This window comes from Chinchilla lanigera, unplaced genomic scaffold (genome assembly GCF_000276665.1).
Source record: "Chinchilla lanigera isolate Chin_1 unplaced genomic scaffold, ChiLan1.0 scaffold00003, whole genome shotgun sequence".
Lineage (NCBI taxonomy): Eukaryota > Metazoa > Chordata > Mammalia > Rodentia > Chinchillidae > Chinchilla > Chinchilla lanigera.
This window is the reverse complement of record NW_004955404.1, coordinates 36,422,982-36,439,562: the sequence shown is the minus strand read 5'-3', so window position 1 is coordinate 36,439,562 and position 16,581 is coordinate 36,422,982. Positions and strand designations below refer to the sequence as shown.

Genomic DNA, 16,581 nt, shown 5'->3' with positions numbered 1-16,581 from the left:
GGAAATTTTGACAGAAATAATTGATAAATGTGCTGTGTCAATGGGTATGTTAATTACACAGATTTCATTTTAAATAAGTACATATGTACAAAAACTACACATTCTTACCCTATAAACTTATACATATATATATTAACTAATAATAATGTAAAGATGACCAACAAAGATTAACACTCACTAAAATTCTCAGGGTAAATGCAGTTAAAACTTTACTTCATAATTAAGAAGTACGTGAATATTTAGAAGTTCCTAAATGACAAAGAAAATAAAGAGACATGTTCTTTATTTAATGAGTCAAACATTTCAATAAGACAAGATTTACAAGTGTATTGCATAGAAGGAAAATGATAGGTCATTCTGTTTTCTTAGCATACTGCCATGAATGTCAAGCAGTATATTAGCAAATGAAATCAAAACTACTACTACTAAAAAAAAAGAAAATTAGTCTTAAATGATTGGGACTTAACTAAACATCACCTTTAATCCTATAGGGACCTAACATATTTATTTTTCAATCACATGCACCCTACTTAATTGAATTTTTTCCTCATTGAATTTTAGAATGAGGGTGATTAGAAACATTTCTATAAAACATATTGAAAAATACTTGTCAGTATAATATAAATATAGATAAATAAAGCAGTTACTGTTAGAGAAGAAAATGTACAATTGATATTATTTACAGAAGATATTTGTACACATAGAAATCCAAAAGAACCTGTGGAGAAATTAACCAATCTGAACCCATGAAAAGCATGTGTATTCTGCTAACTACAATATTTGTCTACACATTATGGTTATTTTCATCAGACTTTTAAATTTTCCTTTAAATATTTGAAAATAATACAATGTTGCTTTACCACATGTTTACCACTCATAGATTTGTAAATTACAACCCTAGAATATGGTCATTTCCTGGGATATATTTTAGGAACTCAAACTCAATTTGTAGCAAGAAGAGCAGAATTTTTTCACACCTTACCATACAAAAAAGAACTTTGCAAAATACACTGTAGTGTGTATTTTTAAATCAATATATCCTTTGTACTCGGGAACGTAGGGAAAACTGAGGAGGGACTGGGTATTTGCAGAAAGATAAAGACTGTCTCCAAAATAACTCATGATATTTCCAATATGGTAACCAGAATGCATGAACAGGGTTTAAATTTCATGATCATAGAGACAAACCTGCATAATGCCTCCAGATTAGTTTAAAAGATGTTCGAGATAAGGGCTCTATCATATTAGGATCTACAATTTAAACAGAGTATGTAGGACAGAAAGTGTTACACCATAGTAAAAGTTTCATAATTCAGAAAACATCAAGAATATAATTTTACACGTTTCAACTTCAAGCCATACAAGTTGTAGTGTGTGCACTATTAAATTTAATAGTAAAAAATCAAATAATACAATTTTAACACCTACTGAGAACTTAGAATTAAAATGGTATGGTACTTAAGAGAATTAATTCAAAGTGAAAGGCTAATTTCTTTCAAGATTATATATTCCTTAACCTAGTTATACTAACCTGTTTTGAACATAATAGACTTGTGAAACTTTTCTAGAAAATTTGTAGGTAATTTGAAAGAATAATCCTTAAATACAAGAGAAACAAAAACTGGGTTCTGAAACTAACATATTTGGGAATTCAAGTTTCTCATGTTCTTTTTTTATGTTTCTGGCTCATCCACATTTTGTGAGAATAAGTCACTTTTTATCCAATGTCATTTGATCTGATAGATAAATGGTTACCTTGGTTATTTATTGCATATTTTCTCATAAATTGTTTCCTAATCACAAATCTTACTTGTATTCATTCCCTGAGTTTTGATTTAGGATGAGATTTAAAAATTTGTTTCTACATCGGAACTTATAATTTTTAGGCTAAGCATTTTTATTCAGTTTATATTAAATCAAATACCCAGCCTTACTCATTTAACAAATGAGTTTAAAAGTTTAATAAATACAGATTATACCTTTAGCAATATTTCTTCAGTATTAGTAAAAACTCTGGTATTGGATTATGCCTTTATTACCTGATACTTAATATAATCACTTTAAAAATTTTTGTAGTTTCTTTCCAAAGAGGGCCATTAATATTATGATTTGGGACTCCATTTTTTGTCTTTATTGTGACCAAATAACATAAAACTTGAAGCTACAAGAAAACAAAATTTTAAAGGTTTAATGTGACTTCTTCCTATAAAAAGGTGAACATGTTTATAGTTCTTCTCAGTCTAAGATGTTAGCCTTCTGCTGACGTAAAAAAAGTGCCTCATACAAACTAATTCAAAGGAGGAAATTCTTATTTAGGCTCACGTTTTCAGAGGTTTCAGTCCATGGTTGATGGTTTCTTTGTGGTGGGGCTGGAGAAGGGCAGAATATTATGACAGAGGAGGATGCAAAGAAAAGCTGTTCACATCTTGACAGCCAAGACACAGAGACAAAGGGCAAAACCCTAAGAGGAGGAGCAGGGGATCATAGAGTGCCCAAGGTCCTGCTTCCGTGATCCACTCTCTTCATCCAACCCTACCTCCTGTTCCTATCAATTCCCAATAATGTCACCAAACTATGATCTCATCAGTGGGTCATTTCAGGAGATAACCTTTGTGCCTTTAGGATCTAATCACTTCCCCAAAATCCCATCAGCTTGTCCCCAAGCTTTAGCACATGACTTTTTAGTGACATTGCTGATCCCCACACTACAACTGACAAATAAAAAAATAAATCATAGAAGCATTTTCTTTTACCTCATGAAGTATTTTTGTAATAATTATAATTTTACATATCCTTACACAACCATCTATCTCAAAAATATTGTTTTACTAGTGAACTTCAGTGCACAAGACCTTCCAAACCCTTCTCAGTCTTGCCGCTCTGATTTTCCTGAACACCCAGTTCCCGACTAGGCATACTTTACTTTTCCTGCAGGAATTAATCCCTACTGTTTCCTATTGTTATGCTGAACAGTACTTATGATCACACAGAGATAATTGAGTTACACCAGAAGGTAGTTACTGTCCAAAGATTTCATTACAAACAAATATCACAAGGTTTTTTTTTTCGTTTTTTTTTTTTTTTTTTTTTTTTTTTTTTTTTCTCCTGTACCAGGAACCAAACTCACGACCTTGCGCTTGCCAGGCAGGCGCTTTTGCCGCTGAGCTAAATCCCCAGCCCCCACAAGTTATTTTTAAAAACCCACATTTCCCCAGGTGTTTCTCTTTAAGACACCCCAACTAGCAATTAAGTCATAATTTTTCCCCATTGCGGATAGCTTTACAGCCTTTGATACCTTCTTTACCAAGTCCATATCACACATTATAAGTTGTTATATGATCTGGCATTTGCTTTAACTTTTACTACACTTCATAATGAGCTTCAAGTTTAATCACTAAGTCCAGTAAATTTTAATCACTAAGTACTGTTTCTTCTATATGTCACACTCTTAACTTTTTTCCATAACTTTCGCAGATAGTTCTTTACCCGGAGCTATCAATCATAGCACACTGATAACAACATATTTGACTATAATTACTCCTTCTAAATAAGTTTAAATAACACTGCCTTTTGAAAATGTTTCTTTTTCTTTTGGTATTTTAGAAGGTTGTCATTATCCTGGCATGCTTCGCATTTGGCTTTAATGCAGCTTTGAAAACTTCAGGAGATCATTACCTCCTTGTTGAATTAACCAACGAAAATATTTTGTGAGATGATGTTAGTCTGGTTCTGATATTCTTTTCTTTCTTTCCTTCTTTCCTTCCTTCCTTCTTTCCTTCCTTCCTTCCTTCCTTCCTTCTTTCTTTCTTTCTTTCTTTCTTTCTTTCTTTCTTTCTTTCTTTCTTTCTTTCTTTCTTTCTTTCTTTCTCTCTCTCTTTTCTTTTTTTCTTTTGTTTTTCTCTCTTTCAGCACAAAATGTGTTGTTGCAAAAAGATACCATAAAAGCAAGCAATGGAATTTCTTAGCATGGTGTAGTAATTAGTATGCAGAGGACAGACCGTACATGTTGTGCTGTAAATTGCTGTTGTTGAATATCAAATATGCAACTTCCAGAGTTCAGGAATTAAAAATGTAAAGTAAGTACTATAACAAGAATACATACATACTCTTCCATTTCTATGCTAATGTATTTTTGTGCACTGTGAGAAAGTAAGACAGCAAAACACTAGAGAAAATAGTAAAAATAAAACCTTATAACCTGATAAGGTATGCTTATTTCAAACAAAGGCAATGACAACAGCTAGATTCCAATATTATGATTGATTTAATGAATAGAAATAAAATGGTGAAGTAAATGTGGATAATTATTTATTTGTTTGTGGGTAGTTAGTGTCAGCTTTTGTACTGGGACAAAAATTTTAAAGAATCTTTCTATAATATCAAACAAAGGAATCATCCATTCTCTTATTTCTTGGACATGTACCTAAATACAGTAAAAGATATGTTTTCTTAAGTGAAAACTCTGTTTTAGCCACTAAAACATAGTATATATTTCAGATAATGTTATATCTCATTAGACTGTTTTTCTTTCAATACTTAAATATTTTATATGAGGCATATGTTATTTTAACAAAAAATCATAGTCCTTATTACAAAAATGTTCAAAGAATGTAAAAGAAAACTAAAATGGAAGAAATTTTAATGAGTAAATAAATAAACCACTTTGCCTTGTTATATTACATAAGGAAAATATTATCACCACATATCAGTGTCAAAGAATAAACCAGTGTTCAAAATAAGTGCTTAGTTATGTTAAACTCACTCATTTTCAAGTCTTTTAATAATCCCTGAGAGAGGTTTAGATCTAGGAAATGTTATAATGAATAAAGTTCAAACACCAGGTGTTGCTACTTAGAACTAAGAAAAATGAATATAGTCATTAATGTTGCTTCTGGGTACAATTTTATTTTATAAGATAATTGGAATTTTAAGTGAGGCTTTTTATCAGAAGTATTGAAGTACATGTACCACACATAAGCACACAGAGGCGTAATAGAATATTGAAGAGATGTAAGACTTGTGAAGCAAGAAAAATATTTATATATTCTAGCAGTATCAGTTAAGGAGTTCTGAATCCCAGTTAATGTGTCTGCAAGTTGAAATACCATTAAAAACTTTTAATGTGATCCCTGTGAAAATATATATGAAATGTTAAGGAGTGTTTTGTAGGTCTGGACATCATTGGGCAAGCCTCTTAATCCTAGAACTTAAGACGCCGAAGCAGGAGGATCGCCAGGAGTTTGAGGTCAGCCTAAACTACATAGTGAATCTGAGGACAGTCTGACTTACAGAACGTGAACTTGTCTCAAAAAATAAAGAAAAGATAAGGATTCTTTTTAACATCAGTTTTAAGAATATTTCTAAGGAAAGATTCAATGTGAAAGTATACTTTTTTATGAATTAAATACACATAAAAATGGGGTATGATACATGAAAAAATTAAACTCATTCTAAGAAATAATTCTATAAGGAAAAAAAAAGCATTTCCTTTTCTGTGGTTAAATTTAAAATTGGCATCTCACATGTATGCATTTTGAACAAAAGGTATTTTTCTAATATTTGAAATTGCAAAAGTAATATAGATGAAATATGTTCCAGAAGTTTAAACTCAAAGAAAATTGTGGCTGGCTAGAAAGAAGAGTTGACAAATATACCACGGTTAAGAAAGAAAAGTTTTCAGAACAAAAACAAAATCAACGTATAAAATTTTGGAAGAAAGAAAACTCAGAAGAAGATTGTGGCATTAAATATGTGATGAAACTATAATAAATTTTCCAATATAATTTAGCCAACAACTAATAAGTGAGCAATTAATTATACAATGTCAATGAATATTTTATGCTTTTTCTTATTACAAAATTTCAGTGCACTGAAGACCTTAAAATTAATGAAAACTTCAATTTAAGTAGCATTTAGTAGCATTAATTTTACTTAAACATGTACAAGTCATATATGTTCAGAAGTCTACATTAATTATCTTCAATCATTTGTTTGTTGTACTTATTTGTTGGCCAAAAAATACAATTGTGAAAATGTGATTTTTACTTTTGTTAAGATACTTTGTACATTATGTACACACAAACGTATACATATATATGCAGATTTTTCCCACCAGAGTTCTGCTTTTGTAATTCCATATTCTTAGAAGTAATTTAATTCTACACAGACAGAAAATGAAAATCAAGGATAAATTATATCAATATATTTTAGATGTTGAAGTGCATAATTCTTATATTTTATTTTTATGGTACAAAATAGGTATATTTGTGTTGTATATATTCTCACTAAAGATATCCTTTATTATATTTCATGATCAAGATATATTGATTTAACTCTTTATCTTTTTCCCCATCTCTAAAATGTCTGTGTTTTTCCCACAGTCTCTACTTTATCTGTCTATCTAGCATCTATTTATTTGATCTCTCATACAAGAGAATCCATGTGATATTTCCCTTTCTGTCTTTAATTTATTCCATTTAACATTATGATCTCGTGTTCCACCTATTTCTTGCAAATGATGAGATTTGATTCTTCTTTGTAGTTAAGTAATATTCTGTTTTGTATATTCCAAATTCTCATTATCTATGAATTTGTTGATGAGCATAGAGCCTCTTTCCAGAATTTAGCTATTGTTAGTTAAGCAACTATAAACATGGTTATACATGCATCTCTACATTATAATATCTCTAACTCTTTCAGGAATATACCAAGTGGAGGTGTTAATGGATTAAATGGAGTTTGTATTTTTAGTCTTTTGAAGAATCACCATACTGGTTTCAAAAATTTCACTAGTTCACATTCCCACCAGCAATGTCTTCTCCATGTACTCATCAGCATTTATTACTTATCGTGTTTTTTTAATGGTAGCTATTCTTACTGGAATAAGATGTAATCTCAGAATTGATTTTATTTAAAATTCTCTAGTGTGTAAAATGAACATTTTTCCATTTACTTATTGGTCAGGTCTGCTTCTTCTTTGGATAAGTATCTCATCAGTTTATTGACTGTTCTTTGACTTAGATCATTTGGTTTTGGATTGAATTATTTTTTTATTTATTTATTCTAGATAACTGCTTTCTATTAAATGAGTGGTAAAATATTTTCCTGTTCTACAGACTATCTTTTCACCCTAATGTTTCTTTCTTTTCCTATGCCAAATTTTTGTCATGTTTAACCCATTTTTGGCTTCTTGATATTCATTCCTGTGATGTTGGAATTTTATTCAGGAAGATTTTGTTTCCACCTTTAGCTTCAAGTATTGCCCCTAGGTTATCTTCCAGCGCTTTCTGTAAGTTATCTTTCAGAAGTTTCTGTTTTTATATATGGTTCTTCAATTCATTTTGATGTGCTATTACTACAGGGTATGTGATGTGGATCTGATTTCAACTTTTGCACATGGTTAATCAGTTTCTTGAGTGCCATTCATTTTTCTTTTTCTTTTCTTTTTTTTTTTTTTCAGTCTTTTTGAGACAGGATTCCACTCTGCAGTTCAGGCTGGATTTGAACTCACTGTGTAGGGCAGGCTGGCCTCAAACTTGAAGTGATTCTCCTGCTTCAGCCTCCATTAGTTATCAATAAAGAGACTATTATTCTTCCAACTTATGTTTTTGAACGTTTGATCAAAAACAAAATGTTGAAGTTGCAGGGGGTTGTTTCTTTGTCTTCTGTCCTACTCCATTACGTGTCTATTTTTATGCCACCTCCTTTTTTTATTTTTATAGATTTGAAATAGTAATTGAAATCCAGTACTGTAATTCCTACTGCAATGGCCTTTTTGTGCAGAATCATTTTTGCTATTCTCTCACCATACAAATTTTAGTTTTTTGTAGTTCTATTAAGAATGTAGTTGCTATTTGAATAAGGGTTGCATTAAATATATAAATCTCTTTTCATAATATGGTCATTTTACCCATGTGAATCTTCCTAACAAGGAACAGGGAATGTCTTCCCATCTCCTAATATCTTCTTTAATTTCTTTCTTTAGAGTTCTGTAATTTTTGTTATAGAAATATTTTTCTTCTTAGTTGAATTAATTCATAGGTATTGAAATTATTTTTAAAGTTATATTCCAAATCACTGTAAAACCTGGATGAAATGGATAAATTCATACACATATATAACTCACCACAATTGAACCAACAAGGTATTACAATCCTGAAAATGTCAATGAAATTAATGCAACAATAAAATTAATGCAATGAAATTAATGCAGTAATCAAAACTCTACTTATCAAGAAAAGTCAAAGACCAAATGTATTCACCTCTAATTTTTACTAGAACTTTAGATAAGAACATTTAAGAACTTCTCAAGGACAGATAAGACCTACTCAAGCACATAAATACTACTCAAATTTTACATGTATTTTAAAGGAAAGAAATGCTCAGATTCATGCCAAAGCCAGATAAAGCTACACATACAGAGACACACACCAAGCTGCAGGTTAATAACTTGATAGCCAAAAATCCTAAGTAAGATAGCTGCAAGCAGAATTCAACAAATCATTAAAAGTGTCATACATCATAACAGTGATTCAAGTTTGGATCAGGACACAGACATCAATAAATGTAATAGACCACATAAACAGAATCAAAGAAGAAAATTACATAATTGTCATAATAAAGCCATTAAAAGTCTCTGACAAAATTCAGCATCCTTCTTGATGAAAGCACTGCTGAGAATAAGTATAAACGCGTCCTACTTCAAACTGTTAAGAGCCATAATTTTTTTTTTTGTTTGTTTTGTTTTTTGTTTTTTTCTCCGGTACCGGGAGCCGAACTCACGACCTTGCGCTTGCCAGGCAGGCGCTTTTGCAGCTGAGCTAAATCCCCAGCCCCAAGAGCCATAATTGACAAACAGAAGCCACTATCGAACTGCATAAAGGAAACAAGTACAGCTCTAGAAACTTTTGATGGAATAATCAGGCAAGAGGATGAAACAAAAGGGGTACTAGTAGGCAGAGAAGAATCTAAATGATAGCTATTTGAAGTTGGCATCATGCCTTACATCAGAAACTCCTTTAAAAAAGTCTAACAGAAGACTCTTAGAATTCATAACTTCAGGAAAGTGACAGGTTACAAAATCAACATGCAGAAACCTACAGCATTCCTGCGCACCAAGAAAAACTTAGGAAAACAATTCCATACGCAATGGCTAAATTTTTTAGCATTTAATAATTGTGAAAATTAAGATTTAATATTTATAATTACTAATTTGATTTTTGTAATAGTTATCTTCCATAGCAGAAATTTGTCTTTGTGTTAGAAGACTTATGGTAAATAAAATGACATGCAAGCATAATGAACAGAACGTTTTTAGAACATGAATATGAAAAAAAGTATGCATCCACATATGTAACTATACAATAAACTATTTAAAATTCTTGCACAACATTATGAGGTGACATCTAAAAACCATTTTTCCTTACGATATCTTAATTCTTATTATAAATAAAATTGATCTTACTTATGTTTATGGTGCACAAAGTATTTCTGATCACAACAAAACTACTTATCAAGCCCATCATATTGTTTCTATTCTTTAAAATAACTAAAAATAAAACAGCACCTAACTTTCTTTGGAAAACAAAGCTCTTTTATTGTCTTAAGAATTTTGTCTCATACAATAATAAAAGAAAAATTTTGTCATATCAATTAGTTTGAAGAGGTGAAGGATGTAGAAACTACAGACTCTTAATTGAATTATTGAATGAAATTTGTCTCAATTTTATTTTAAGATATTTTTAAAATAAAATATTTAAGAAGTAAATTTTTGGCTTTTGTTAATTACTGCGGTATAAAACTTCCAAATAGCCATAAGCCAGATCAAGACAAAGGAAAAGAAAAAAGTAGACGAAATTACTGAAAATATTTCCCTTTTCTCCAGTGTTCTAATTTAAAACTTCTATCCTTACTGCTAACACTAAAGACACGTTTGCCTCTAAAATATATATAAATGATTTTAAATAAAATAAATAAAAATGGAAATATTTTAAAATATATGATAAAGGAATGGATATCTGTATATATGACTCTTTAGTGTAAAATTTTCAAAATTGTAAAATTAAAACAAAAGTTAAAATATACATTCAATGTAAGGAAGACTTCTACTTACAAAGTGAAGTGTAATATATGCTGTATTTGAAATTTCAACTATAGCTTAATTTCATTTAAAATTCTTGCTGAAATACTCTTGCTAGGAATAAATGAAATATTCTTGCTAGGAATAAATGGAAGATAATAGGAATAAAAAGATCTACTCCTCCCCAACACATAGAACTTTAATGCACATGATGAACAAGAAGACAGGGGTAACATAACAGAAAACAAACCAACCCAGGCTTACCTACCTCTTTTCTACCCTTCCTAAATCATCCCAGATTTTTTAAATGAATTAAGATTCATCCTCTGTATCTAAAATCTGACTTAAATTTACATAGTCTTTTTGTCAATATAGTTTGACTTCACATCTGGGTAGAGGCAAGAAATAAACATTATATGAGAAGTTAAAACTATAGATAAGCATATGTACATATATCCTTTGAGTTCCTTCTGTAGAACACATATTTCAAATGTTGGTAATATTAGAGCTCTGGTTCTAGAAGTGCTGCCCTGTAATCAGTAGTATCACTTAACTCATGCACTTTTAGAAATGTATGGGCACCACCTGAGACCTATCACATCAAGCTCTAACGATTCTGATGAAAGCTAGATTTTGAGAAACATTAACACAGAATTTTGATCTATATTCTGTCCAAAAACTTTGGGATAAATTCAAGCACATCCTTTTACTAATTTAGTAGTTATTTATATGTTGTGTGATAACTCCAAAATTCTTTATCATTTTGTTAACCTAATAAATCACCTAAATGGTCATCCAGCTCACATTTACTGCATCCTTTCTATCAGAACTGGTATTTCTGGACAAAACAGAGACAAATAAAATTATGACAATATTATTTTCAATAATAAAACAAGTAGAAGTTTGAAGGAGACAGATAGAAAAGAAAAGACTGATGACAGTGTAATAATATAAATATTTAGATTCTGAATTAAGTGGAGTGGAAAAACCTGAATCTGTGCATAGATTTTGGAAGTGCAGGAAGAGTGCATGTTTTTGCTCAGATTTAGAGGATAGACAGTTGCAATTCTAAAACCGTTACTTTAGGATGAAAAAATCTGGGCAGTAATAGGAATTCAAATTAATAATTATGCTCCCTCTGAATTCTTATCTCATGTGATTGCTCCAAAATGTAATCAAGACTGAAGAAATATTTTAAGTAGAAATGGAGTGTGTGGCTACCACACACATTTTCTTCCTTGTACCCTAAAATTTTTTTGTTTCATGTAGGCATTCATTGCAAGAAATTCTCAGAGTAAAATGGAAAATCAATTCTTTACCTAAACAAATTATTATCAATCAATATGTAGTTGATATAGAAGAACAACATTTTTTCTTATTTGTAGACTTCTTGTATAAATGTGTTCTGAAAGGAAAACAAAACATATATGTTTTTCTGATGATATCAGTAATTTGAGTAAATCTGGCTTCTAACTATTGGTAAACCATCCAGGTACAATTAACTCATGCTGAATGACAATTACGTTGCATCTGTTCATTTGCCTACAGATTTTCAGTTTTATATAGAATGCATTTATTACCATTTACTTAAAAATTAGATTGTCCAAAAGAAAACTTTCAAGATGTTTAAGGGGTGTTTGTTGACATACATTTATATCCTCCACTCCTAGCATTCCAGGCTATGCAGGCTATGCTTTTTGAAAATCTCTTGGGGCTGGGGCTTTAGTTCAGCAGCACAGTGCCTGACTGGCAATCGCAACGTCTTGAGTTCAATTCCCGGTATCGGAAAAAACAGAAATAGAAACAAAAAAAACCCCGAAAATCTCTAATTTATTGTACACTTCATATATATGTATAAATATATACATATATATATATATCTCACACTCATAATAGGGAAATTGTACATGTATATGATACATCTTAATTCTTTTTTCTGTTCCCCTATACTCCCTTCAACCCCTCTTCCCCTCCTTATATGCTGGTTTTCTTTCCAGTTTCCCTTTGTTTATCATTTTCTCTTTTCCCTTCCTTTCTCTGTCCCCCTCCACAGTTCTCTTTCCCATTTGACTGTTTTCTTACTACTTCATTTTTGTCCATGTTTACATTTATGTTTCTCACATTAGAGAAACAATGCAACATTTACAAGTGTGTTCAATTTATTTCACTTACTATGGTCTCAAGTTGCTTAGAAATTTCTAAAATTTAACCTTTTTATGGCTGAGGAGTACTCCATTATGTAAAAAACTCCCACATCTTTAACCATTCATCAACTGACCAGAATTTGGGCTGTTTCCATGGTTTAGCTATTACAAACTGTGTCACTATAACATAGGCCTTCAAATATCATTGTGGTCTGACGCTTTTAATTCTTTCAGGAAGATGCCAAGAAGGGGAACACCTGGGTCAAATGGCACTTCTAGTTTTAATTTTCTAAAGAGTCTCCACATTGCTTTCCACAGGGGTTGCACCAGTCTACACTCCCACCAACGGTGGAGAAGGGTTCTTCTTGCCCACAGCCTCTCCAGCATTTGTTATCAGTTTATTTCTTGATAAAAGCTATCCTTTTGGAAAAGAGATGAAACCTTGGCATTGTTTTAATTTGCATCTCTCGAATGACCAGCGATGCTGAATGGCAAATAAATACAGGCTATGTTTACTTACTGCCTTATTTAACTTTCTGTGTTCACGGAATAAACCCCACCATTCCTTGCATCAATTCCATCATTCCTTGCTGCCTGGCTTCATTTTGCACAGGGTTAATGAAAAATAGAAGCTGGTCTGAAAAAAAATATGAAAAGAGGGCAACCTATGGTTTGTTCCAGCCGCCTGCCTCAGGGTGGCACTGAGCAGTACATATTCCTTCAAGAGTCAGTCCGTTCCACATAGATACTCTAGCTGTTCTGTCTTTGATGTACATCATTCCATCCCTTTGACCCCTTAGGCTCGGAAGTAATTTTTGTTTGCTTGGTTGTTTTGTTACATGCTTGCAATGCATAATGAGTTCATTTACTGTGGGGAATTAATACCCAATTTTTCATTCCCCTCCTCCTCCTATCCCTCCCCACTGTTTCATTCCTTGGTGACCTTACCATTAGCAAAATCTTTCTTCCATTTAATTCTTTCATTTCCTTTTCTCATCCCCTTACCCTCAAGGGAACGTTTGTTCTCCTTCTTATTTTAAAAAAAATCTCCTTAATTCTTATTATTTATCTTTTATCTTGCTCTTTATTTATATTTTGGATTTCTCAGAACAAGAAATAATACAACATTTAAAAGCGTACAGGGGCTGGGGATTTAGCTCAGCGGCAAAAGCGCCTGCCTGGCAAGCACAAGGTCGTGAGTTCGGTTCCTGGTACCGGAGAAAAACCAAAAAAAAATAAAAATAAAAATAAAAGCGTACATATGTTTATTTCACTTAATATTATTTCACTTGATATTATTTATTTCACTTAATATTGTTGCCTAATATTTCACTTAATATTATTGCCTCACAGTGCATCCATCTACTAGTCTGGAGATCTTGGTATCCACTTGTGTTTCTCAAATTGTTGATATATGTACGTACACACTATTTTTATTAAATACCTATGTATACAGTATTTTTACTCAAAATAACTAGTATACAATTATCTAATGCATGACAGTTGGTTTCAAAAGTGGCTTTAAGACAGTAACAACAAAATGGAAATTGTTAGAATCTCACATAATGAGGACAGATAATAGTGTCAGGTTGGAAATTTAAGTCTTCTGTCTTTTTTTTTTGTTTGTTTTTTGAGACAGGGTCTCTCTATGCAGTTCAGTCTGGTCTTGAGCTCACTTTGTAGTTCAGGATGGTCTCAAACTCGCAACCATCACCCTGCCTCAGCCTCTGGAGTGCTGGGATTACAGGCGTGCACCACCACACCAGGCTCAGGTTGGAAATTTAAAAAGGCATCACTTTTATTCAAAGTAAACGGAGTTAAGACATGGGGTAAAGAGCTAGTGGAAGACAAAGATTTGGATGTCTAAAATGAATTGCTTTTACAAAAAATTTATGTGTAAATTGTAAAGAGTGTTGGGCCTGAGTATTTACAGAGGACTAATCCTGAACTCAGGGCTTACATTTCCCACCATAATGTACAGAAAAAAAAAAAAACATAAAGCTTCTATGGTCTGAAAGATTGATTATTGTTAATGACGTCAACATAAACAGAGAGAAGTTCAGGTTCCAAATCTAATCTGCTATAAAGCATAACTCTGTTTGTTTTTTTGTTGTTTTTCTTCTGGTACCAGAAATTGAACTCATGACTTTATGCTTGCCAGGTAGGTTCTGTGCCACTGAGCTAAATCCCCAGCCCCAAAGCATAACTCTTGTTTGACTTACAATGTCATCAATCATTTATGATACGGTGAAGACTAATTTCATAGAAGTGACTCTATATGACATCAAGGCTATTCTGTGGGCAGAAGAAAAATAAGGAAACTTCAATCTTTTTTTAAAAAACCCCACTTTGTAGAAAGAGCCACCTCTCCTCTACTAAAGAAATTAGCTACCTTTGCAACAAGTCTCTTCAAACTCATCACCATGATTTTTAATTTTTTTTGGTACTGGGAATCGAACAAAGGACTTCACACTTGCAAGGCAGGCACTGTGCCACTGAGCTAAATCCTTAGCCCATCACTATGACTCTACAAAAAGCAAATATATTGCAATATGATGAAAATTTTCCCATAATACCTCCATCATTATGCTTTATTTCTCAGAAGTTTACCACTCTCATAATTGTCCAAAAGAGATAATCACAGTGTCTCTCCTGGAAATTTATACCATACATTGAAGGAACTATTATTGCACAAATTTTTATATAAGAGTACCCAGAAAGTGTATACAGAAAAAGATTCACAAGGTATTGGATTAAACACGAGTAGGTTAAATGAATTGATATGGTTCTACTCAACAAGAATTGAAAAGTGTCACTACTGTTTTAAATGGATAAATATTGGTCTGAATTAAAAGAAGTTTTAGCGTGTGTAATTCCCATTTCCTGGACATATTTAAGGGGATGCAATAATATGTTAATGTATATGAGATATGCTCAATCTATCAAGTTTATTTTGTTTGAGAAAGCTTCTGTATGATGCAGAGTACTCCTTTCACCATTGAGATGTTGACTGACAAGGAGACCAATAACAGAATTTAAAATCTCTCTGTTAGATAAGTTTAGCTCTGGTTATACCAGAGGTAATGTGGAGCCTTGCCCAATAAACTATGGACAGAAGTCCAATAAAACCTACCTCGGCAAGGTGATGGCATATCATATTTTGGGTAATAAAATTTTAATTTTAAGTTTGATAGTTATATATTGTATTCATTTATTGGGTTGTCACAATGTACCATATAAATATGGACAATTAATATGCATAGTACTCTGTCAAAAATTACTCTCACTCTTTACAAAAAGTGCTTTCTTGTCTCTCTTATGATAATAGGAATAGAACAACAGTGGATTTTGTACATATAGAAGAGCACTATATATATATATACTCTTTATATATACTCATTGTTCATAATATTTTCTTTGTAATACCTTTTAAGCATTCAAAGTTCTTACTTAAGAGGGCCCAATCTTATAATATATGACTATATATAGTATTATAATCAATGACTTTATATATATATATATAAAGAGAGAGAGAGAGATGAAATACCATCACAAAAGAGATGAACAATCCATTAAGTTATTACTTGGCCTATTGATTTGGAAATGTGTAAAAATCCAAGTACACATGATTCATTATGTTCTTTGTTCAAGTTACTTTAGTTCAGAAATTCAAAAGAACTCATTGATTTTAAGAAAGAAGGTCACCAAAATGTCTCAAAATTATTATGAAATTATTTATCTATATTTCCCTCAGATATTCAACATTAGAAAACAGAAAAGACCAAAAACTTCCAGGAGGTACTAATTGATATCTTTCAGCTGAATCAATATCTTACTCCCTAAAATGCCATCCTATCCATTACAGAGAGAGAAGTAATATGTGAAAGGAATGTAAACATGCTCTGGTGTGTTTAATGGATTAAAGAAATCAAACTGTAAGTAGTTTTTTTTTCAATTCAATCATGACTAGGAGGCTGGGGATTTAGCTCAGCGGCACAACACCTTTCTGGCAAGCACAAGGTCGTGAATTCAATTCCTGGTATCACAAACAAAACAAAACAAAAAACAACAAAAAATTCAAGCATGTCTATTTGAATAGTGTGACAAGAAATAATCACACTCCTATACTGATTTTCTGATCCAGAGGCAAGTGTATGAGGGGTGACTGTGTCACCTCAACTTCCACCACACAAACCAGAACTAGTGTGTATTCATGCAAAATGTGATGACAGTGTGACAATGAAAAGTTAAAACATAAAATTGCTGATATTCATCCAGCTTTATCACATGGAAATTCATGTATTTCATAGGCAAAAAAGAAAATTGGACCTCAAGTAATAATCAGATTATAACATTTAG

The 16,581-nt window shown here is 31.8% G+C and overlaps 1 protein-coding gene across 1 annotated transcript in view; it reads right to left on the bottom strand.

Annotated features, from left to right (window-relative positions):
* The window catches only part of Klhl1 (kelch-like family member 1), a 392,040-nt gene that overhangs the window by 257,339 nt on the left and 118,120 nt on the right, over nt 1–16,581 (bottom strand). The window lies entirely within an intron of this gene.